The sequence below is a fragment of the Zootoca vivipara genome, chromosome 3, assembly GCF_963506605.1.
Source record: "Zootoca vivipara chromosome 3, rZooViv1.1, whole genome shotgun sequence".
NCBI lineage: Eukaryota > Metazoa > Chordata > Lepidosauria > Squamata > Lacertidae > Zootoca > Zootoca vivipara.
This window is the reverse complement of record NC_083278.1, coordinates 38,226,682-38,252,028: the sequence shown is the minus strand read 5'-3', so window position 1 is coordinate 38,252,028 and position 25,347 is coordinate 38,226,682.

The window sequence follows — 25,347 nt, the reverse complement described above, 5'->3', positions numbered from 1 at the left end:
CAAGTGTATCTGAAGAAGTGTGCATGCACACGAAAGCTCATACCAAAATAAAAACTTAGTTGGTCTTTAAGGTGCTACTGAAGGAATTTTTTTATTTTGCTTCGACTCAGACCAACACGGCTACCTACCTGTAACATTAAAGTCCTCCACCTTGTGGCTGAGCTTTTGACACACATTTCCTCTTTTCTGTTGTGTAGCCAAGATAGTAACCAGACCCTTTGTGATCCATAAGCATTGCTTTCCAGCATGCAGCCAAAATAGCCCTGGAGAAGGCATTAAGATTGTTAGTGAAATTCCAGGTAGCAAACCTTTCTCTCCTTCATTGTGTTGTTCCGTCCTCATAAGTATGCTGTGTACTTACAATGCCTCTTGCTGACTGAACACCATGGCATGGTTAGGGAGCAGCTTCTTAAGAGACACACATCACGGCAGTGCAAAGGGATCTGTAAAGGTAAAGGACCCCTGACAGTTAAGTCCAGTCGCGAACGACTCTGGGGTTGCGGCGCTCATCTCGCTTTATTGGCCGAGGGAGCCGCCATTTGTCCACAGACAGTTTTTCGGGGTCATGTGGCCAGCATGACTAAGCCGCTTCTGGCACAACGGAACACCAAATCCAGAGCAGCGCACGGAAACGCCGTTTACCTTCCCGCTGGAGCGGTACCTATTTATCTACTTGCACTTTTTGGCATTCGTGGGGATTCGAACCACCAACCTTCCGATCAGCAAGCCCTAGGCTCTGTGGTTTACACCACAGTGCCACCCGTGTCCCGCTACTTACATACAAAGCCCTAAATAACTCAGGACCAGGTTACCTGAAACAATGTCTTCCTCTTCACTGCCCAATAAAGACACAATGGTTAGCTTTGCTAAAGCCTGATGAATATCAGCTTGTGGTGACATGGAGGTGGGCCTTGCTGAAATACAAAATGCCCCCTCTGTGTTGGCAGAATGCATTGGCATTCTGCTGACACACAAGTTTGGGTAAGAATTTTTCCAAACTGAACAAGTGATTTTATGGTTTACATTATTATTATTTTTAAAAAATGTTTTAAGTTCTATGCTTTTAGTTTTATTGTATATTTTAATTGAGGATGTTTTAATATTATTGTGTGTTTTAAGTATGGATTGATTTTATGGTTGCAAACAGCTTAGAAGCTATTTTGGCATATAATGAGTACATAAATGAAATCATTACAATATGCATATTTTAGTAAAAAGAACCAGGGCTTTTTTTTTTCTAGAAAAAGAGGTGCTAGAACTTCTGGACCTTTCTTTAGCTTTAGCTTTTTTTTTTTAGGGGGAAGACTTTTCTTCTTCGCCTGCTTTGCATAAATTGCTTTGCATAAATATGTATTATTGGGGAAAATGCTGGTCAATTTTTACAAGGACTTTTAAAAAGAATAATTCACAAACTTTGAAGAAATGTTAAGAGTTGTACTTATGATTGGAAAAATGAGAAATGGAGAAAAATAAAATAAAATTGACACATTTTCACATCCCTGTTTTAAAATGTCCCCAGGTCTGGTTGCAGAAAATTCTGAGCAATGAACAGTGATCTGCTTCTTACCCTGTATACCTGAAGGAGCATCTCCACCTGCATTGTTCAGCCCAGACACTGAGAGCCAAGGGCCTTCTGGGAGTTTCCTCATTGTGAGAAGTGAGGTTACAGGGAACCAGGCGGAGGGCCTTCTGTGCCTGTTCTGTGGAGCACCCTCCCATCAGATGTCAAAGAGATAAACAACTATATGACATTTAGTAGACATTTGAAGGCAACCCAATATAGGAAGTGTTAATGTTTGATGGCTTTACTTTGTTTAATGTTTTAATTTGTTGGAAGCGGCCCAGAGTGGCTGGGACAACCTAGTCAGATGGGCAGCATATAAATAATAAATTACTACTATTACTACTGCTACTACTATATTTCAAACACAATATTTATTCAAAGGTAGCAATAAATCTTTCTAGGGTGTTGCTTATATTGGGAAAGTCCTTATATACAGAAATGGTCATTGAAATAAAAGGAACATAACCTGAACAAAATTTATTGCTCCACAGAAAGCAGAATATTTCTATAATTGTAAACAGTAAACTTTTTTAAAAAAGGAAATGCTTTAATTGTCTTAAATTGCTAATTGGTACATTTCCCCCACTGAATTCAGATGATTTATGCATCCAGACTTCAGTTGCTCCTTTAACTGTAAGCTTTTATAGATCCCAGTTTTTGTCTGCCCTAGGAAGCAGTGTCAGTATCTGTTTATCCAACTTCCATATTTTTTAGACATTTTGATTTTACCACCTGCTGACATTTGGCACTACAATTAAAATTAATTCAAGATTCAATTTTTATTCTAGTTCTGATTATTGCTGACAACCATCTTCTAGGGGAAAGAAGAAACTGAGGGAAATCAGCTCGGGAAATATATTACAAGCTGTTTAGTTATTCCAAGGAGATGGGGGTTGGGGAGAAACATATCTGCATTAAAAGGAACAATGGCATCACCAAGCCCAGCTAAAAGCAAAGAAAACTCTTAATTAGAAATAAGGAAGAAGCTGTTAATTGTGGCTAAATAGTCACTGTGATAATATAACTGGGACTATGATGGATTTTCTATGCCTTGAAGTAATTACAGAGGATGTTTCCTTCTAATACACCCCAGAAGTCCTGGCTTTGATTCAAGAGTTGTTGATTTTTGACGTGCTCTGGGCATGGTTGCATTGAGATGTTTTTTTTTAAAGGTTCCAAAGTATGTTAAATCAACACACCCTGCTTCCACAGGCCACGTTGCACTAGTGCACAGCTGTAACTCCCAACAAGAATGTGCAGTACACATTAGAGTGGGGAACAGGTTGCTGCAAGGAAGGTTGACAAATTAGAGTTGGATACAGAACCATAGTGGGTCCCATGGTCAAGAAGGCTGTTTCTGCATGTGCTGTAGAGGGAAGTGAGGGGCAGATGGGGCTCGTCAATCTGGAAAGGCTCTGCTGCCTTGCGGAGCATCTTTACTATTTACACATCTTTACTATTGGGACCCAACACTCTTTTTAGTCTGAGCAATGCGGAACTTAAGGTTTATGAATGCCTCTTTTTTAAAGCCAAATTAAACTCTGAAGAACCTCAGAGGTCTTCCACTATCTCTAGTAGTGTCCAAAGCTAAAGGGCCCATGGGTCATGAACTGGGGAGACCAAGAGAATAAACCTGAGTTGATAGCCCAGTGATTATATGTTGAAATCCCTTTGGAAGAACAATCTACTCTCTCCCTGTCTCCCAGCAATTATTTCCATGAGAACATTTTTAAAAGCTTATGTGAATCATCCGTTGGAGGCTATAAGACCCAGTCAGCTCATAAATTACTTTCTCTTTGCAGCGATGGCCATGGGACCACTCTGTGGGGGGGGGGTGTACAAACTGGGCCAATCTTACTGGGTTTTTTCAACACAGACTGCTGCTATAGGTGAACAATGCACAGAAGGTCTGCATCATGCAGAGTCATTTCAGTCATGGAAAAGAAGAGATTTCTTCCAGCTCTTCTGTTTGACTTTTGCTTTATCTCAGCCTTCAAAAGGGTCAACCTTTGTGATGTGGATCAGTTATCCATGTGACTGCATGGCTGGTGATGCCGATGTGTTTTCCTGATGAATATTCACATTTTCCAGCTACGATCGGGGCAGCTGCGAGCAGAGGCTAAAAACGGTTTAATATAACTTCTGTTTGGAAATGCTTTGTCATATAGCTAATCTATAGCAGGTGACTCTTTAATCCAAAACAAGCCTTTCTTGATCCTTAATACTTAAAACTGGACTGCGCTACCACCAACCTTAGAATGAAGGACATTACTGACTACTAAAGTCCAAGCAGATTAAATTGCTTTGGTTAACAGGGGGGCTGAGAGTGCAAAAGCTTATAAGTCTCATTATTACTCCAGCTATTAAACCAAACATTTGAAGAATCTAACTGAGCTTTTGATTTAAAAATGATCTGTAAAACCTGCAGATATTGAACTCAGGGACTGAATTTAATGTTGACCTATTCCCAGGATACAATCTTTCTCAATTTATAAAATTAGCTCAGAAGGCTCTGAAGTTTGGCCACATGGCCGTACAAACCAGTAGGCCACCTTTCTGGTTAGCTTAAGGATAGGCAAATCTGTCATTATTATTATTGTTGTTTCTCTCAGTTTCTCATTTTTTCAGTCTTCAGTTCAGTTCTGCCTATTTCCATATCTGCCTGTGATTTTTTAAAAGAAGTCTTCATGAAAATTTATCAGCATTGTAATGTAAATTTCTCCTAATATGTACATGTATACTTAGGCTATCCTTTATCCTCGTATGTGCCTTTTTTTAACACACTACGTGGCTGGGGAACTGCATTGCAAAATTCAGAGGAGTGTGAATTTTGAAGGATGGCTATGTTTGGGTTTGCATCTTGGTTTTGATAAGTATGAATTAGGTAGATTTGCTTTTAAATGAATACTGAATCCATTTCACTCCCCACTCATTTATACAGGCATTTGTTTTCTCCAACCATTTTCTTCCCAGTGCTTCTTTTTAATCTGCCGCACTTTCTCCGTTTTTATTATATGGTATTATTTTTTAAAAAACGTGAATTATAATTTCTAATAGAGTTTAAGTGCTGTTAGCTGTCCTGAGACACCAGAAAAGGCTTGATATTATAGATAGATAAATACATTACTATTTTCCCCCTAAAGTGTATGTCTCATTTAATAACATATAGAATTAACCTCCTGTATGATTGTGGTAGCAAAAATGATGTATGATTAAAAAAATGGAAAGCTGCAAAACTATCCTTGGCCAATGACTGGATCATCAAACTCTGAGAACTCTAATTATCAGAAGCATATTGGTTGTAATGAAAGACAATGTAACAGGAGCAATAAAGTTATGAAAATAAAAAATCTTTATCAGCACAGTTTACAAGTATTCATTAATTATATTTTTTATATAACAGAAATACTTTTAATGCATTTTTTAGTGTTTCTAATTGATGTGCGTAACTTTTCCATTTTTAAAACCCTAATGAAAACGTTTTTATTCCGTCAGGCTTATGAAAGAATACGTCTTTCAATAGCTGTTAGTTGATTTCCGATTTTAACATTTTAATATGGCTTCACTGTTTGGTTTCATGTATAATTGTTGTAAACCACTCAGATACTATTACTGAATAGGGGTATATGCATATTTTTCTAAATGAACCAATAAATAAGAGATTGTGAAACTTGTTGAAAATAAAATAAACAAAATGGTAAAAATAATACAGCTATATTAAAATAAAATAAGCATTAGAAAGCAACATAAATTGCATTTTTGTACATATTATGTGATGGGAGAACAGCATTAGAAAATTCAGAGAAGGGCAGATTTTCAAGGATGACTGTGTTTCAGTTTGCACATTGTTTTGGAAACTGTGGATTAGCTAAATTCACTATGAAACGTGAGGTGAAGTGATTGATGCCTTTAAAGGCTCTTAAATTTTATATATGTAAGATGGATTCTGCATCTCTGACATTAGCCAAAATAAAGAAATACTGACTTGGTTAAGATCATTTCCCAATGATTTAGTATTAAATTAAGCATTATTCTTTCATTGCAGTTATCTCCCCCTCCACACACACCTCCCATTTGCCAGTTCTTTCTACCTTAAAAGGAGGCAGTAGCACTCAAGTCGGTTCACAAGAGGCCTTGAAAACAACATTGTCTATCTATGCACTGCTGACATGAACAGACATGAGGCCAGGCAAACTCTGGGAGGGGAAGAAATGCAAATATCAATACAGAACCTAAGACTGTGGCATGCATCTCAACAGTCCCAATTTGAGTGGGGATTAAAGAATCCATCCTGGCCTCTCAGATGTACTGAAAGCATGTGATATTCTCGTGTGTGTGTGTGTGTGTGTGTGTGTGTTCCTTTGCACAGCAGAGTCTGTAATTCAGAAAAATATTATTCAGAACAAAACTGTTGCAGGTAATAGTACCAAGGGAAAACCCACCGGTTTCTTTTTTAAAGAAAACAACCACTTAAATAAAAATAATCACAGAAATCCCTAAATAAAGGGTTTTGCGGAAAACAAGAGAGCAGTCTTCCTTTGATAAATAGCCCTGATAACTTTGACGCAAAGTTATGCGTTATGATTTCATTCCATACTTCCAAAGCATTATTTCCCACAAGCAGGGAGTAAATGTGTCTGGGCTGAAAGTGCTCTGTAAAGTTGCTGTGATTAACGTGTTGTTGTTTTTTAAATGGCAACACTGAGATAACAAAGGTGTTGTTGTTTTTCATTGATGTGCTTCAGAAAAAAGAGTGTATCTTCTTTCTAAAGGTGCATTGTGTGCATTGTATATTATTATTATTATTATTATTATTATTATTATTGCTGCTGCTGCTGCTGCTGTTTCCCGTCCTTCACTACAAGATCTTGGTGAGTGTCACAACAATGTAAAATACAAAATTGGGAACAGTTTAAAAACTGCCTTAAAGGGAGACCCAAAATGACTTACCACTCTTTTTTATCATTATTATTAAAATAAACTTTATTATTTGTCTCAATCATTACAATAAAAATAAATTTACAGCCGTAACTTTGTACAGTTGTCTTATTCAATTCCCTCGGCGACCTCCCCCCCCCCGTATTCCCCCCTTCCCGTCACTTCGACTTCTCAACCGAATCTGAACTTATCCTATTTATTCCAAGTAAACTCTACTCTGTTGGTCTGAAGCTCAACATCAAAAAAACCAAGATCATGGCCACTGGTCCCATCACCTCCTGGCAAATAGAAGAGGAAGAAATGGAAGCAGTGAGAGATTTTACTTTCTTGGGCTCCTTGATCACTGCAGATGGTGACAGCAGTCCCGAAATTAAAAGACGTCTGCTTCTTGGGAGAAAAGCAATGACAAACCTAGACAGCATCTTAAAAAGCAGAGACATCACCCTGCCGACAAAGGTCCGTATAGTTAAAGCTATGGTTTTCCCAGTAGTGATGTATGGAAGTGAGAGCTGGACCATAAAGAAGGCTGATCGCCGAAGAATTGATGCTTTTGAATTATGGTGCTGGAGGAGACTCTTGAGAGTCCCATGGACTGCTAGAAGATCAAACCTATCCATTCTTAAGGAAATCAGCCCTGAGTGCTCCCTGGAAGGACAGATCGTGAAGCTGAGGCTCCAATACTTTGGCCACCTCATGAGAAGAGAAGAATCCTTGGAAAAGACCCTGATGTTGGGAAAGATTGAGGGCACTAGGAGAAGGGGACGACAGAGGACGAGATGGTTGGACAGTGTTCTCGAAGCTACGAACATGAGTTTGACCAAACTGCGGGAGGCAGTGGAAGACAGGAGTGCCTGGCGTGCTATGGTCCATGGGGTCACGAAGAGTCAGACACGACTAAACGACTAAACAACAACAAACTCTACATACCTTACTCTAATAATTACAATAATTTCATTCAATTTTTAACATTTTTCAGCTTCATGACTTACCACTCTTGATTACGTTGATCAGAGTTAAAGGAAAAGGTGGTTCCTCAACCTAGAATGCAGAATTGGTAGTTTGGGCAGACACAATTTATCAGATGAAAGTGAAAAAAAGTTCAAAATGTTTCATTTTTGACTGGGTGGTTAACTTCCAAAAGTCTTGAGGTTTAAATAGCTTTTTTATTGATGCTTTTGAATTATGGTGCTGGAGGAGACTCTTGAGAGTCCCATGGACTGCAAGAAGATCAAACTTATCCATTCTGAAGGAAATCAGCCCTGAGTGCTCACTGGAAGGACAGATCGTGAAGCTGAGGCTCCAATACTTTGGCCACCTCATGAGAAGAGAAGACTCCCTGGAAAAGACCCTGATGTTGAAAAAGATTGAGGGCACTAGGAGAAAGGGACAACAGAGGACGAGATGGTTGGACAGTGTTCTCGAAGCTACGAACATGAGTTTGACCAAACTGCGGGAGGCAGTGGAAGACAGGAATGCCTGCCGTGCTCTGGTCCATGGGGTCACGAAGAGTCAGACACGACTAAACGACTAAACAACAACAACATGTTTAACCTGCTTCTGTATGCTGCATGGGTAGCCTGTGGGTCTTTGGCTGTTGTTGGACTATAGCTGCTGTCATCTCTGGCCATTGGCCATGCTGGCCGTGCTTGATGGGAGTTGGAATCCAACAATATCTGGAAGGCAATAGGTTAACCATCCCTGTTCTACACGAACCTTACCAGCTACTTGAGTTGCAGGTCATTTAAGTAACCACCTTTGGGTGGGAGTTAGCCCGGAGTAGATTTCCAGTTGCCTTGGTTTATTTACAGAGTATTTCCCCCGAGATTAGTTGATGTTAGGTGACACAGACCCTAATTCAGAAAAAAATAGCTGTACTTTGGGGGGGGTGAGGGGAGCTGGACTTAACTCTGCTTTCCATTCCCTTTCTCCACTAAACAACTGATGGTGAGATCCCAATTGTTTGTGTTAACTTCACGTATGTTGTGCCCTGTGTTGAACTGGAGCCATTTGGACCAAGTTCACATTTCCTTTTCAAGCAAGAATATATTATGACATCGAAATGATGTGGATCAAACTTTTTAGGAATTGAGCAAAATAGCTATTGGGAAGTAAGCAAAATAGCCATTGATCCTTTATGTGAGAAATGTCTGAATATGAAAGAAAAAGGACAATACGAGTCAGAGCTATGAGTCACAATCATCAGGCGTATAAACCAGTGGGGAAATGATGTAATCACTAATTAATTTTCAGTTGGAAGTCCACATCTCATTAAGGTAGAACTCCCATGAATTTGAATGAATCTCAGCTGAAGCCTGCCAGAGTAACTCAAAAGTCAATTAGTTAACAGAAAAATGCAATGGATGTCTGTTTGACTACTCCAGAGCAAAATTGTAAAAATTGCTTCTGGCATTTAGATTTGCAGTCTTAGCCTTTCAACACTATGTGAGGTGAAACCTCTTTCCCCTCCCAGTTTTATTGATCTGTGAAATAAGGGTAAAGAGTTTAAACAACTTGCCAATGATTGTGTGGTATGTGAGAGAGCCAAAAATAAAGCTTTGGTCTTCTGAAACCCATCCCTGTTGCCTTATAACCACAATATCATGCCTTTTCTTTCTCTAGGATTTCTTTGAAGTTTTTCATAATTTATAGCAACCATGGAAGATTTAACTTTCCAGGACTTTTACAATACAGGGAGTTTTATTAAAGGGAAGAACGAGTCATAAATCACCAAAGCTGATTTGAGAGTTCACATCAAAAGGCAGTGTTTAAAGAAAAGAAAAGAAAGCTGAGTTTGAAAGCAAAAAGGCATGTTCTCCTAATTGTACAGCAGATAGAACACACATTTGGCTTTTGCCAGCGTAAGTGAGATGAAACTTGTGCAGCCTGGTTATAACCTTTAGCCAAGTTATAAGATGGAGGCTGGCTAAAATGTTGGTTCTCCTAGTAAAAAACAACATGTGCAATCAGAAATGCCATATTGGTTTGTTAATCATATAATATGATTTCTGTTGCAGCTGTGATGTTTAGCTCATTTTTAGTTTCTATTTTGTTAATAGTGTTTTACAGATTGTAATTGTTTCCTTGATTTTTTAATTATTTTATATGATTCATGCTGTATTTGTGATGTTCTGTTATGTTTCATTATGTTATTGCTATTTATTGTTTGTAAGCTGCTTTGAGATTCATTTGAATGAAAAGTGGCATAGGAATACAATAGTTTAAATCACTAATGCTCAGTTCACACATTGTGCTGCTTTTGCTAATACTGTACACAACTTGCCGTATGTTAAAGGGCACAAGTAACATACAAACTGGCCTTGCTGACCTCTAGGGGCCACACCAATTCCAGCAGGCCATGAAATATAGTCAGACATTTCAAACTCTAGTCCTGCAAATGTGTGCCTCTGAAGAGATATGTCTCATCTTAAAACTTTCCGTACAATAGCACTCTTCCATTAAGCATTTTGGAACAGGCACTTGTAACAATTCTAACTTCCTAGCACTTCCTAAGATGACTTATTTAGAGTCAATTTACTCATGGCAGAACATCCAAGCCTTACAAAGATGTGTCCTTACCGTTTTCTGTTTCTCTACAGACATTTTCACAATGGGAGCACAGTATGCAGCATCAGAAGAGATCAGAGAGAGATAATATGTGTGCTTATCTGTAAAATTATCATTGTTGCCTCTGTTACATAAAAACAGACTCAGCTGATCTTTACAATCATTGCAGAAGGCCCTCTTTGTCATGCTTTGGCTGCCAAATAGATCACCTAGTAACAGTGGCATCAACTCTCTGGAACATCCTTCCGCATCCAAACTGAGAAGTGTCAGCTGTGACATGCCTTGGACGCCTCTTAAAATCTTATGGGGGGGGGTTGTCATTTTGATTCTCACTTTTTATTGTGATATCCTGGCCACATAATCGCCAACCAGAACTGCTGCTGCTCAACAGTTTCAATAGAGCAGGGGACGATAGTTAAATTGCAATGTTGTTGATTCTGGATTGGTTCTCAATTGCAGTTATATGCTTAAATATATTTTCAGGAGTTGGTTCCTCTTAGATAAAGGGATATATGGGTAATTTGCATACCTAGGTAGGGTTGTGAGTCAAGGCATAAAAGGGAGCAAGGAGTAATTGGAAGGACAAGGTGGGTTGGAGTGTTTGAAGAAGGACCAAGTTCTACTTCAGTTTCACCTCAGAGTAAGCTGTTGGAATAAAGAACCTTCCAGCATTTGGCTTTGGTATTTTGGATTCCCACCCCCACTATGAAACACACACACCCCAATTAGAAGTGAAAAGATGTAGCAGCTTTAATGTCAAGAGCAAAATAGGTGTTTGTGTTTGTCTCATGAAGAAAAAGAAAAACATTATCATTTGTTACATAGGTGACCACAGGATAGGGAAATACTGTTATTTCAAAATACCATCGCTAATTAAGCACACATTCAGTTTTAGTAAAAATAGGAACTTTTGGTTCTTCACAGGTTTTGTTAAAAAAAAAAACCCACTGGTAACAAACAGGGAGAAGTTTAGGGCTCATTATAATAGAACAACTGGTGCCTTTTGATTGTAGATAGCAAAGTACATGACTGAATGTACTAATGGAATATATAACCTGTGTCTGCTGTCAGACCTCTGCTAATATAATTATGACTCAGTCCAAAACACACTGTCTTTTGTTTCAGCTTCTAAAACATGCTGGTGTCAGCACTTCAGGATCATCCTACACATTTTAAAGAGTAAGATGTCCAAACTTATCACACTATCAACCCATGGGCCTTCGAGGACCTTTGCACAGAAAGGAAGGGAAATAAGCCAAAACGAAAACAAAGTGTAGACTAAGAGCAGGAACAAACAGAGAGAAGATTCCAACAAAGCAATAGCCTAAAAGATTTTGCGGGAACGACGCTTTGTGTAATTTTATACAGTGTTTCCCACACCAAGGACTGACAGCATGATTCCAACACTCTTTTATGTCTTTCTGGTAATGTGTCTATAAACATAAAGGTACAAGGTTAGCAAAAATGTGGGCTGCAGTGGAATCACTAACACATAGAAGTGAAGATTTGGATCTCCATATTATTGTTTCATTGGGCGTTTAGCTTTTGATAGCTTTTATTGTTTCATATTGTGTTTTAACTGTATTTGTTCTGTGAGCCGCCCATAGAACATATGTTGAGGCAGCTATTATAAATTATGTTAATAAATAAATGCCAAATTTATTAACTTTGGATTTATTTACTGTATTTCAAAGATTTCTTACTCATCCTTCACCATATGGTCTCTCAGCGGGTTACAATAATATCATCATACAGTTGTAAGAAAGAAGCAAAACAGTTACCATTCAAACTTTTCCAAGCAAAACAGAACAGTATTGGTTCAACAAAAGAGGTGGGTCACACAAGACAAAAGACCTTAACTGTCAAAGGCCAAGAAAGAGGGGCCTCTTTTGGGAGGAAAGTGGGCAGCAAATAAAATACAAATGAGAACAAAATTGAACATGGCTCCTGTGCGCCAGCGACTTCAGGCTGAGCACAATATGAGGAAGGGAGAGTCAGTACAAGGACTCAGGGGGATGGTGTCATCATGGGAAAGGAGGTGGGAAATGATGGGGGTACAAAATAACAAGAACAGTTGGGCTGCAGAAGCAGGATAAATAGGAGAATCTGTAGCAGTGGCAGGCGTACACAAATCGGGTCCTTCCTGCAAGAGAGGGCACGCATTGTGGTGGGGCCCGACAATCAGGCCTGCGTGTTGGGACGGGGACAATTGGAGCGGCCACAACACCCCATTGGTGGTCCCTCTGACGGGGAGCAATTGGACTAGGGGCATGCCAGTCAAGGGTCAGAGGGATCACTATTTAACTGTTGCACATAACTGTCCACCTCTCCCTAATTTTAGGGCTTGCGCTTGATCTTGCTATGCCGTCGTGTGTCGCTCGTTTTGGAGCAAGGGCACGGTAGGAATTTTCCGACTTGGCTGATTGGCTGTTGCCACTTGGGTTCTGCCTGCCGTGTAGCAAATCGTCACAACTTTTAAGATTGGCGGATAGGCTCTGGTTCATGCTGATAGGGGTGGCAGGATGCCTAGCCAACCCTATCCACAGGTATTCCTGTAAAAGGAATCCTAGAACTCATTGGTTGGTCTTCCCCAAGCGGGGTTGTGCCCAGATCCCAAGTTCAGGGCACATTTGGGGGAACCAGGGCCAGGCGCTAGCCATGGCTCCCGTTCCACATGTTGACCTGGCTGACTCATGGTCCGCCCAGAGTCAGTGCTACCCTAGGTAGCTTTGGGAACCAGAGCCTATGCAACCACTCACTTGATTTGCAATCAATAAAGTTGTGGCATAAATTCTGCCAAAAACCAGACCTAAAATTTGAGTCATGTCTGAATTTATTTCTAGGCCTGGTTAAAGGATCTCCACATACAACAAGGTTTTTTATTTGTGCGAGGAACAGAAAATATTCAAAAATTATTCATTTTATTTATTGATCATAGAATCATAGAGTTGTAGAACTGGAAGGGACCATGAGGGTAATCTAGTGCAACCCCCTGCAATGCAGGAATCTTTTGCCCAATGTGGCAAACCCACAACCTTGAGAGGAAGTCGTATATTTGCCCGACTGAACTATCCCAGCCCCCACGGCCAATCAGTGTAGATAGTGCTGAGCTTGATGGACCAATGGCCTGACTGGGTGTAAGTAGGTAGAGCATGAGACTCTTAATGGTGTAAGTTGGTAGGCATGAAACACCTCTTCTACTTGGGGGTGGGGGGGGGAGGCGCGTGTTCAGCAGAGGTGCAATAGAGGTGTAATAGATTTTGGTTTCCTTTGGGTTTTTTTTTCTCTTTCTCTTTCTCATTCTCTTTCTGTTTTTATTTAGATTAGTTTCTTGACTTATGATAAATCTTTAATAAAATTTTATTATAGAAAGAAGAGTGGGGTAGAAATGTGGTTCATAATACTACATATTGAATAACCAGAGGTTCAATAAGAGAGCTGATCACAGGCTTGGTAAACACATTCTATGCAGTGGGAGAGTCATATATTATTCTCAACCCCGAGTTCCAAGTTAAATTGCTGAAGTCCTGTATAAATTAGCTTTCGAGTTATTCTTAGCAAAGCACAAGACATTTAAGATGTACTTGAGTGACTTCAGTCCCGAAAAGGAGAGGGGTGCTCCGCTTCATGTCTGATTTCAGATCTGTTTGCATTGGGTTTGATTTATCCCTTCAAGACATCTTCATAAACTTCAACCAAAAATAAAATGGAAAGGAATGTCCTGGGAGGAACACTTAACTTTCAAGTATTTACCATTGATATTCAAGTGCACTCACTCCCTTTGTGCTCAGCAGAACAAAAACAATGGCTTTCCTTCATGCACCCGAGGAAGTTGCCTCACTCTGCCTAATGGAAAGGCTGGTGTTGCCACAGGTAACCTATTATAAGGTTACCAGATTTTTTCCAAAGAATCTGGGGACACTTTAAAAAAAAAGAGAGGGGGAGGAGTTATTTTTTAAAAAGTTATTTTAAAAAATAAGTAATACCGTCTCTTCTGTGGTCTCCTCTATCGCGCTGTCTTCCTCTGGGTTCCGGCCTGCTCTCTTGGAGCGCTATCCGCTGTGGAGTAGGCTCAGGTCAGGCCTGGGCTCGGCCACATGTCCTTGCCCTCCCGGTGCTCTCCTACCTCTCCTCCTAAGCCGCGGCAGTGGCAGTGGTGTGGATAGGTTGGGGCTCCCCTCTTTTTCTCCTTCCTCTTTCTCTCTCTCCCTTCTCCTTCTCCTCTCCTCGTCCCTGCATCGGCTCTGGGGTTTTCCTCACCCCGGAGCGCCACTGGCCAGGCGGCCAGGCAGCCGGGCGCTCTCACTCCCAGCGTGATTTGGGCTGCGGGGGGATGTCAGTGGTTCCCCCTGTTGACGCACCAGGCATCCCCGGTTCCTCTTTGGCAGTGGCAGCCTCAGCAGCCCGGAGCCAGCCTGGTAGCGCAGTTGGCTCTGGCTGGCTTCAGGAGCTGCTCGCTGCCATGGCGCCCACCATTTTGCCCACCTCGCTGGAAGTCCCTATATGATGTGTCTTGTGCCATTGAACCAATCACACAACATTGATTCCCTACTAATAAATCTACAACACTTAAAATATAAATCCGGGGACATTAAATAATATTTGAAAAAGAAAAAGGAATTTAAAAAATTAAAGAAAAAGGAGAGGGGGGGAGAGAGGCCTTGCAACGTTCTCCTCTTCCACTCCCTACCTTGCCTCCTGTCAGGAGATCAGGGTTGACATCTGTTTGGCAAAGAGGTGGCTCCACAGACATGCCACCTCCTACTGTAGCTCCTTTTCCTTGCATGAGGGTTAGATCATGAGACAATAGAGAGATCTTCCCAAACTGCTTCAAGAAGACTACAAATCACACCACAGATTATTCTGTTATAGGACATATGCTAATGGCAGTCCCACAAGAACAGTTGTGCCCAACAGTTTGTTGCTGTCATTTTCTGTCTGGTTTTGAGCTTCTCGGATAATTGCACATGTTGTTTTACTTATACGGGCCTCAATAAAAGCAATGTGCATTTTGAAAGTATCTGGCATTTGGGAATTATCTGGTATTTCTGTTTGTGCTCATTTTATTTTATTTTTAAAAAATGCTATTAGCCTCCCTGAGGTTTGGAGATTAGAATGCTAAAAGTCTAAAGTAATGAGGTAACTAAGCTGCAGAAGAATAGAGCCACTGCCATATCTGCAGTCAAGCATGCTGGCCAGGGCAAAAAATATTTATTACACTTATATACCACCTTTCCCTCCAAGAAGCTCAGATCACGGATGTGAGGGACAGAGGATATCGCGAAGTCCCTCCCCTCCTGAGTTCAAGCCCATCCCCGAGCACAGGGGGAAGCAGAGAGAGTTCCGATTCCAGTGGGGAAGCAGGAAGTCGTGTCCGAGGCTCAGGCAAGGTAGCGGAGCCAGGGTCCCAGGTGGGACAGGAAGGGGCAAATAAGGGGGGGAGACCCATCCCCCAACTCCGGAATTACGCAGAAAGAGGAGAGGAAAGAGGATGGGTCTACCAAAGCTTTTGTGTTGGAGAAAGACGCGCCAAAAGCCATTCGGAGGTTCTGAACCCGACTGAACACATAGCTCCATGTAAATAGCAATGACTTCAGCACTGTAAATACGCAGCACTAATAAAAGAATAAAATGCAGAGCTGTGTAGAGTCGTTACTCTGAAGTAGCCCGCTCCGACCACTGTGACAGCAACCTCCGAATCTTTTTTGGGGCTACTTTGGAGTTGCCGGGATGAGTGCGTCAGAGGCGGAGAAATGGCGGCAGATCGCGGAGAAAGCCCAACAGGACCTGCAGCAACTGGCGCTGCAGGCACAGGGGGAATTAAAGGCAGCTAAAGAAGAAACCAAGAAGGTCCAGGAGGACCGGCTACAACTTGCGGAACAGGTGAGAGCGCTTCAGGAAAAAGAGCAGCAATTAAGGGCGGTGGCGGTAGAGCTCCAAAACAAGTTGGATGCCGAGAAAAACAAGGCGGGAGGGGCCCCCCAACTCCAAGTGCTGCCAGGAAGGAGAGCGGGGACCCTAGTAAGCAAGTTCAATGGAGACCCGAGGGAATATCATGGCTTTGAGACTGAGATTGTGTATGCTCTTGAGCTGCACCATGATGACTTCCCGGATGATGAGCACAGGGTAGCGTTTATTGTGGAACACCTTACAGGGGCAGCCAGGGAGTGGCTAAGACCGTTAAACGCGACAAAAAATCCTTGCATGAAGAATGTCAAACTATTTCTAGAGGCTTTGAAAACTATGTATGCATCCGATAGTCATATGGACCAGACCAAAGAGGAACTGCATAATTTGAGGCAAAAAACAATGACAGTTCGCGAATATTGGGCGAGATTCACCATGCTAGTGCACAGACTGGGGTGGGAACTGCACTCGCCTCCCATGGAAGCGGCGTTCTACCTAGGGCTGAATGAGGAGGTGAAAGATGAGCTCTCAAGAGGTCCAAAGCCCAGTAATATGGATCAACTGAGCAAGGCGGCTCTAGCGGTGGGGGTGAGACAGGAATCCCGGTGGAACGACAAGCAAGCAACGCGCGCAAAGCGGGCTTGGTTCCCACGGTCGCAGGAGAAGCCACTCCCCCAACAGCCACCTCACGCCATGCCAGGGGCCGGCCAAGACCAGGAACCCATGCAAATTGATAGCGCGCGCGGGGGGGCTTTTCAAACCCCAGCGACGACAAGACGCAAGGAGGGAAGGGGCGGGAATTGCTTTCTCTGCAACTCCCTCCAGCATCGCGTCAGAGACTGCCCACATCGCAGAGAATGGCAAGGAAAGGCGGGAACGGTTGTGCCCTCCCCCACTGACGCAGCACCACAGCAGGGAAACGGGAAAGCCTGGTTGCAGGAGACAAGGGGCAGCAGCCAGGCGCAGTCAGCAGACAACAGCCCCAGCCCGCCCACCCGCACAGCGAGGAGCAGAGCCAGCCCACCCCTCCCAGAGCAGGAGTGGTTCTAGAAGTCACGCTAACGCTCCCAAATGGCTATCCCCTGACGGTCCTCGCCTTAATTGACAGTGGTGCCTCAGCCAACTTCTTCTCCAGAAACTTTGCAGAAGAGCACCAGATCCAGCTTCTGCAGCTGGATTTTCCTCTGCACGTAGCCACCATTGACGGCAGAGAGTTGCTGGGAGGGGCCATCACTCATCAACCCCCCCCCCATGAGAATGACGGTGGGAAGGCACTCAGAGACACTGGCTTTCAACGTCACCACCATCTCAGACCCCCCCATCGTCTTGGGCATGAGCTGGCTGGCGCGCCACGACCCCTCCATCAGTTGGCACCAGAGATGCATCACATTTGGGTTGGACTTTTGTCTGGAACATTGCATGCAGCACCAACCAGGGGAGGGGCCTCCAATAGCCACGGTGGCCACCATGCACGTCAAAGGGGGTGAGGCGATACCCAAACCGTACTGGGACCTGCAGGAGGTCTTCAGCGAAGCGGAGTCCGACCACCTACCCCCACACAGGTCTTTTGACTGCCAGATCAACCTGGTGCCAGGGGCAACGATACCCCCAGCCAAGCTGTACGCCATGTCAGATCAGGAACTGGAGGATCTGCGTGCGTTTATAGACAAGAACCTCAAACGGGGGTTCATCAGAGAAAGCAAGGCAGCAGGGGGCAGCCCGGTCTTCTGGGTGGACAAGAAAGACACGCAACAGCGCCGTCTTGTGGTGGATTTTAGACGACTGAATTCAGTGACAGAGCCAGTGGCTTTCCCCATGCCCAGAGTGGACGATCTCCTGACAGCGGCACGCAGGGGCAAGATTTTCACCAAGCTAGACCTGAGGGGGGCGTACAACTTGATCAGAATCCGGGAAGGCGATGAGTGGAAAACCACGATGTTCACGCCCCTGGGCTCTTTTGAATATCTGGTGATGCCCTTCGGGTTGCAAGGGGGCTCAGCATGCTTCCAGGCCTTCATGCACCACGTCCTGGGGTCCCTCCTCTTCAAGAACTGCTTGGTCTTCCTGGATGACATCCTTATCTATTCCAACGACCCAGTGCAACATGTGAAGGATGTCAGGGAGGTGTTGCAGCGCCTGAAGGAGAACCACCTGTATGTGAAGCTGGAGAAGTGCAAGTTTCACACCAGGGAAGTAGACTTCCTGGGCTACAAGCTGTCCGACAAGGGTCTGGCGATGGACAAGGACAAGGTACAGGCCATCCTGGACTGGCACAGCCCCAGGACGCGCAAAGATGCCCAACGCCTCCTAGGCTTCGCCAACTTCTACAGGAAATTCATCAAGAACTTCTCACGGGTTACGGCTCCCATCACGGACTGCCTGAGAGGCAAGCAGCAGTTCAGGTGGACACCGGAGGCGCAAGCAGCGTTCGAAAGCCTCAAGCGGGTGTTCGCTTCAGACCAAAACCTGTTCCACGTGGTGCAGGATGCGCCCCTACGCGTTGAGACCGATGCTTCAGACAGGGCTTTGGGAGCGATCCTGTTGCAACTGGACGCCAACAGAGAGTGGAGACCTTGTGCCTTCTTCTCCAGGAAGCTGACCCAGCCAGAACGCAACTACACGGTGTTTGATAGGGAACTTCTTGCGATCCACGCTGCTTTCCAGCACTGGCGACACTTCCTGGTGGGCGCCAAGCACCCCATCCAGGTGTGCACAGACCACAAGAACCTGGAGTTCTGGAGAACAGCCAGGGTGCTCAACCAGCGGCAGATACGGTGGGCAGAGTTCTTCTCGAACTTCAACTTCTCCATCCACTACATACCGGGGGAGCAGAATGTCAGGGCGGATGCCCTCTCCCGCAAGCCAGAGTACATGGAGCAGGAGTTGCCACCAGCACCCAGGCACATTTTCCCCCCATCAGCATGGTCCTGCGGAGCAGCAGTGGTGAGCGAGGCAGAACTCACAGCACTGACGGCAGCAGATGAGTTTGCCGCCCGCATCTTCAGAGAACTGAGAGGGGGGAGGGAGCAGGCAAAAGACTTTGCAGAACGCAGGGGGCTGCTTTTCCACAAGGGGGCACTGTACCTGCCCACCACCCAGCTTAGACGTAAGATCCTCAAGCAGATGCACGACAACCCGACGGCGGGTCATTTTGGAAGGGACAAAACCGCTCACCTAGTCATGAGACACTTCTGGTGGCCAGGGGTGCGGGAAGATGTTAGAGACTATGTACGGGGCTGTGACACCTGCCAGCGAGCAAAGGTGGTCAGAGCAGCGCCAGCAGGGTTGCTGGAGCCATTAGCCACACCACACAGGCCGTGGGAAGTGGTGTCCATGGACTTCATCACAGACCTGCCTGCGTCCAGGGGCAAGACAGCAGTGTTGGTGGTGGTGGACCTTATGTCCAAAATGTGCCACTTTATACCGTGTGCCAGAGCGGTATCTGCAGAAGAGACAGCCAAACTGTTTGTTGACCACGTATTCAGACTGCATGGCTTACCTTTAAGGGTTATTTCGGATCGTGGCCGCCAATTTGTTTCCAGATTCTGGAGGCGGCTCATGAACCTCCTGCAGGTGGAGGTCAGCTTATCGACGGCTAGACACCCGCAGACCAACGGACAGGCGGAGAGGGTCAACGCCATTCTGCAGCAGTACCTGCGATGCTACGTCAGCCAGAGACAAACGGACTGGGTGGATCGCCTGCCACTGGCGGAATTTGCCTACAACAATGCAGTGCACGTCTCCACAGGGGTGTCGCCCTTTAAGGCCAACTACGGGCGCGACCTCAGATCTTTCCCGGAAAGGGAGGGGGAGGAGGAGGAGGAGGGCCCACTGGCAGAGGATTGGGCGGAGGAACTGGAGACGGTGCACCAGCAGCTCAGAGAACACTTGGAGAGGGCCAAGGAGGCGTACAAGAAGGGGGCAGATCGCCACAGGCGACAAGGGGAGGTCATCAGGGTGGGGGACAAGGTCTGGTTGTCCTCGGAGGGCCTGCCCACCAGAGGGAGGTGCAAAAAACTGGAGCCCAGACGGCTGGGCCCCTTCACGGTCACGCAACAGGTCAACCCGGTAGCCTTCAGATTGGCACTACCAGAGGACATGAGGGTGCATCCAGTGTTTCATAGATCGCTGCTGTCGCCGTACAGGGAAAGTAGCAGGCTCCGAGACAGCGAACAAACCCCCGAGGGAGGGGGGGAGAGGGAAGGCAGGGAGCAACTCAATGAGGCCACGGCCATCCTTGATTCACGGAGAGGGGTGGGGGGCCTGGAGTACCTCATGGCATGGGAGGATGCTCCACCGTCACAGAATGAATGGGTCCCAGCCACTCAGATACAGGAGGAATTCTTGGTGGAAGAATTTCACGCCCTCTTTCCCCACAGACCCAAGCCCTGGCACATGGAAAGGGAGGGGGAGGGGGAGGGGGAGGAAGTACGGGAGAGCAGTTCACCATGGAGATGGGAAGCGGAGTTTGAGGAACCAGAGGAAGAAGTATGGGCGTCGCCGAGATCCACTCAGTCAGAGGAAGAAGCTGACTGGCAGCACATTTTTACCCCCACCAGCTCTGACGCCACGGACTTTTTGGGATTCCAGTCCTCCCAGGCGGAAGGGGGGGGCGCGAAGGACTGGGGGGAGGTGTTCACACCAACGGGCTCGGAAAGTACTGAGTTCTTAGGCTTCCAGTCGTCACCGACACAGGGGAGATACCTGGGGAGGGGAGAAGGGGAGCTTGGGAGGGGGGTGGATGTGAGGGACAGAGGATATCGCGAAGTCCCTCCCCTCCTGAGTTCAAGCCCATCCCCGAGCACAGGGGGAAGCAGAGAGAGTTCCGATTCCAGTGGGGAAGCAGGAAGTCGTGTCCGAGGCTCATGCAAGGTAGCGGAGCCAGGGTCCCAGGTGGGACAGGAAGGGGCAAATAAGGGGGGGAGACCCATCCCCCCAACTCCGGAATTACGCAGAAAGAGGAGAGGAAAGAGGATGGGTCTACCAAAGCTTTTGTGTTGGAGAAAGACGCGCCAAAAGCCATTCGGAGGTTCTGAACCCGACTGAACACATAGCTCCATGTAAATAGCAATGACTTCAGCACTGTAAATACGCAGCACCAATAAAAGAATAAAATGCAGAGCTGTGTAGAGTCGTTACTCTGAAGTAGCCCGCTCTGACCACTGTGACAACTGTACATCGTTCTCTGCTTCTCATTTTATCTCTCACAAAAAGCCTGGGAGGTAGTTTAGACTGGGAGGCAGGGACTAGCCCATGGCCACCCAGTGAACTTCATGGCAACTGAGCAGCAACAGAGCCCAAACTGGGCCTGATGGTGTTGTGCAGTGGTACCTCGGTTTAAGTACACAATTGGTTCCGGAAGTCTGTACTTAACCTGAAACGTACTTAACCTGAAGCAAACTTTCCCATTGAAAGTAATGGAAAGTGGATTAATCCGTTCTAGACGGTCCGCGGAGTACTTAAACTGAAGCGTACTTAACCTGAAGTGAACTTTCCCATTGAAAGTAATGGGAAGTGGATTAAGCCGTTCCAGACGAGTCCGCAGAGTACTCAACCTGAAGCGTACTTAATCCGAAGTATGAGTGTAATTGGTTCCGGAAGTCCGTACTTAACCTGAAGCGTACTTAACCTAAAGCAAATTTTCCCATTGAAAGTAATGGAAAGTGGATTAATCCGTTCCAGACGGGTCCGCGGAATACTTAAACTGAAAGTACTCAAACCGAAGCGTACTTAAACCGAGGTATGACTGTAGTGCCAGCTTGAGATCAAACAGATGCCTGGCAGGCTCAGCCCCTTCCCTTTCCCTGTCCCAGAACCAGGGATGGCTCACTCATGAGACAAAGTGAGGCACTTGCCTCATATGGCAGCATCCACCAGGACAGTAGATCCTGATGTTGATCTTTCTCTCCTCCCCTCACTTGTTCTAATGCAGATATTTCTTCACCCCTTCTTCCCTTGCATTGGGGGGTGGGATAATATAGAGGTCCATCTCAGATGCCAAAATGTCTTGGGCCAGCGCTGCCAAGAACCCATTTCAGGGTTCCTGTTGGCAGATTTTACCACGTTCAGCAGGCAGAAGAGGGAGGTCTGCACCATGGAGGAATACCTTCTTCCAATCCAACTCCCACTCCATTAAACTGTAAGTTAGTTCTGATTGCTATGTTAAGATGCAATTCTAAATACACTTTCCTGGGCGTAAGTGCCATTTAATTCAATGGGACTTACTCTAAGTAGACATCTGTAGAAGTGCACGATTAAAAAAATGACATCTTAACTGTCTGAATACCTTCCAAAGTCTCACACTTCCCACATTTAGCCAGGATACCCTTTGACCCTGAAATAAACTTCAACGTACAGATCCCCTTTCTGTCCAGGGCCCTTTTGATTGATGTCCTATATGCCGAATCAAGACGACAAACAAAACAGGCTTCAAAGATTCTCATGTGGAACTACATGTATGTAACCCACTTCTTTGTACAAGGATCTCTGGGCCAAACCAATTTTCATAGCTGTTCATAAACTAATGACTAAATCACATCTAATCTATTTTGAGAAATCTTAAGGCATCAGAAGATATGTGTTGCAGGCTTCCGCTTTTCTGCAAACCCTTTGAAGATCAAAAGCACAATATGCATACTAAGTACATACTTTTCAGCCTCTTCTGAGACAAATGTGACCCACGTCCCAATTGTAGGAGAACCAGCCTCTGCCCTCACATGATTCACACCAAATAGCAACAGCATGTACCTAGGCAAGGCAAATGACCATTCAAGAGAGACCACCACCACCCCGGCCACACATACACATGCTTTTTGTCATATTGAGATCCCTATTCATATAATATTAAGCAGCCACATGGGCAACAAGTTGAGTATGGGAAAACAGTGCTGCTCCGCTTCACATCTGGACATTGTTTTCATCGTTTTTCCATAGCCTGAAGGAGGCATCCGAGACTTATACCTGACCCACAGCCAGTCAGCTCAGATTTTGTTTGCAATATTTTTTCAGTGACAGAATAGTTAGTTCTTAGAAAAACATTATTGGACATAATTGTTTACTGTCAGATTCCATGTGTGTTTCACCGGCTTTCCCTCTCCTTGTGCTTTGCTTGTCAGTCTGTTATGACATGCTGTCCTTGGAAAAAGCATCTATGAATAGAGTGACATTTTAATTAAAGAACTAAGCCAGCTGAATGCCATTAATCGGTCACAATGAAACAAAACACACACACACACACACACACACACACACACACACACAGTCATTGTTTAGGGATGGAGGGATTGGTCTTTTTCTGGTCCATGTCAATTTGGTTTCTGTTCATTCATAAATACAGTGGTACCTCGGTTTAAGTACACAATTGGTTCCGGAAGTCTGTACTTAACCTGAAGTGTACTTAACCTGAAGCAAACTTTCCCATTGAAAGTAATGGAAAGTGGATTAATCTGTTCCAGACGGGTCCGCTGAGTACTCAACCTGAAGCATATTTAACCCGAAGTATGAGTGTAATTGGTTCCGGAAGTCTGTACTTAACCTGAAGCAAACTTTCTCATTGAAAGTAATGGAAAGTGGATTCACGGAGTACTTAAACAAACTGAAGTGTTCTTAAACTGAGGTATGACTGTATGTCCCATTCCTTTTCTACAATAATCTGCCATAAAAAAGACAACCACACAAACATATATAATGTATTTCAGTGTAGGCATGTTGGCACTAGTCTGCCTCAAGAGGCAATGAAGGAGTGTGCTATCAGGGGTAAAGTCAAACCATTGGAAGGTTCCAGTGCCTGCTGTGGCTGTCTTTCAATATCTATTTAATATTGTCCTAAAAATACATATTCTGAAGCATTTTTGTATGTTTGAGCTGAGAAACGTATCACAAGATTTGGAGAAGTAGAAGAGCTACTTTCACATAAACCGAATTCCTCAAACAGCTGTAACTGTGAGACAGAATAGTCTTTTGATCCATAAAGTCTGAATTCTGCATCCCATTTGGATTAGCTCATGGTAATTAAGAACACAGCAACCTGTGCCATATCAAGGCAGACTATATGTTGGTCCTGCACACTATTATCAGTTACTTGGCTGGTAGCTGTTTTCGAGGTTTCTCATCACCTGGGCCATTTAACCGGCAAGGCAAGTGATTATTATCTGGGAGCTTCTGATGCAAAGGCTATGTGCTATGACTAAGATTTATTCACTCTGCAGCAGGCATGGACAAATCTGTTCATTTTGGTTTCTCACTATTTCTATTTCTTACTTTCCCAATCTTAAATTTGATTCTCCATGTTCCCTCATCTGTTTGCATTTTTAAAAAGAGTTCTCTTGAAAATTAGCCAGCATTTTAGTGCAAATTTCTCCTAATATACATGTCTGCATGTTTTGACTAATATATATACTGTGTGTGTGTGTGTGTGTGTGTGTGTGTGTGTGTGTGTGTGTGTGTGTGTATCGATGGAGTCACAAAGAGTCGGGCACGACTAAACGTCTAAACAAATTATATAATACAAATGTCTGCATTATTTTGCCTAATGACACATTTTTATTAAATGTGGGCAACCAGTACTGCTATTGCTGAGGGCAAATGAAGCTCATTTAGAGTGAGGATAAAGCCCATTCAGAACAATGCATCCTGAATGTTTCATCAATTCCACAGCAGCACACGCACACACACACACACACACACACACACAGCCAAAAGGGATACTTTTCAATGATGATGGAAATATTCATGAAAATTGCCTGACTTCTCCTTTAACCTTTAACAAATCAAAATACAATAGAGTTGTTTTCTGAATAAAAAGGAATACCATCTTGAACTTCAACACAAACAGTTCGACTCAACACAAACAGTTTAATAGATTCTTCAAATCAAGAACTGGCCTTAGGGGAAAAATATTTTCAAATGTGCATTATGAAAAGGACCTTTGAATTTTGAAATAGAGAAAGCTTTGAAAGATTTATGTTCTTCTGAGTTTAACATGTATTAAAACTTATTTCTGCAATTTGGAAAACAAATCCATCAATGATGAAACACCATGGGACGTTTATCATCATGATAATTGGAAATTAGCATATTATTGTCTATTACAGCTGATATAACCATTATCATTCTTATTGCCTGTTGCAGACTAGCAGATGACCACATCTGACAGATGTGCTGAGCTGGCCTACTTGTACTTTACAATAGTTAACTGTAAACCAGGGGTGGGGAACTAGTGGTCCTCTAGATGTTGCTGGACTACAACTCCTATCAGCCCCAGCTTGCATGACCAATGGCCAAGGATGATGAGCATTGTAGTCCTGCAATATCTGGAGGGCTACAGCTTCCTCAATCTTGTAGTAAACTGAAGTAGCTTAAATATAAGAGTGGAG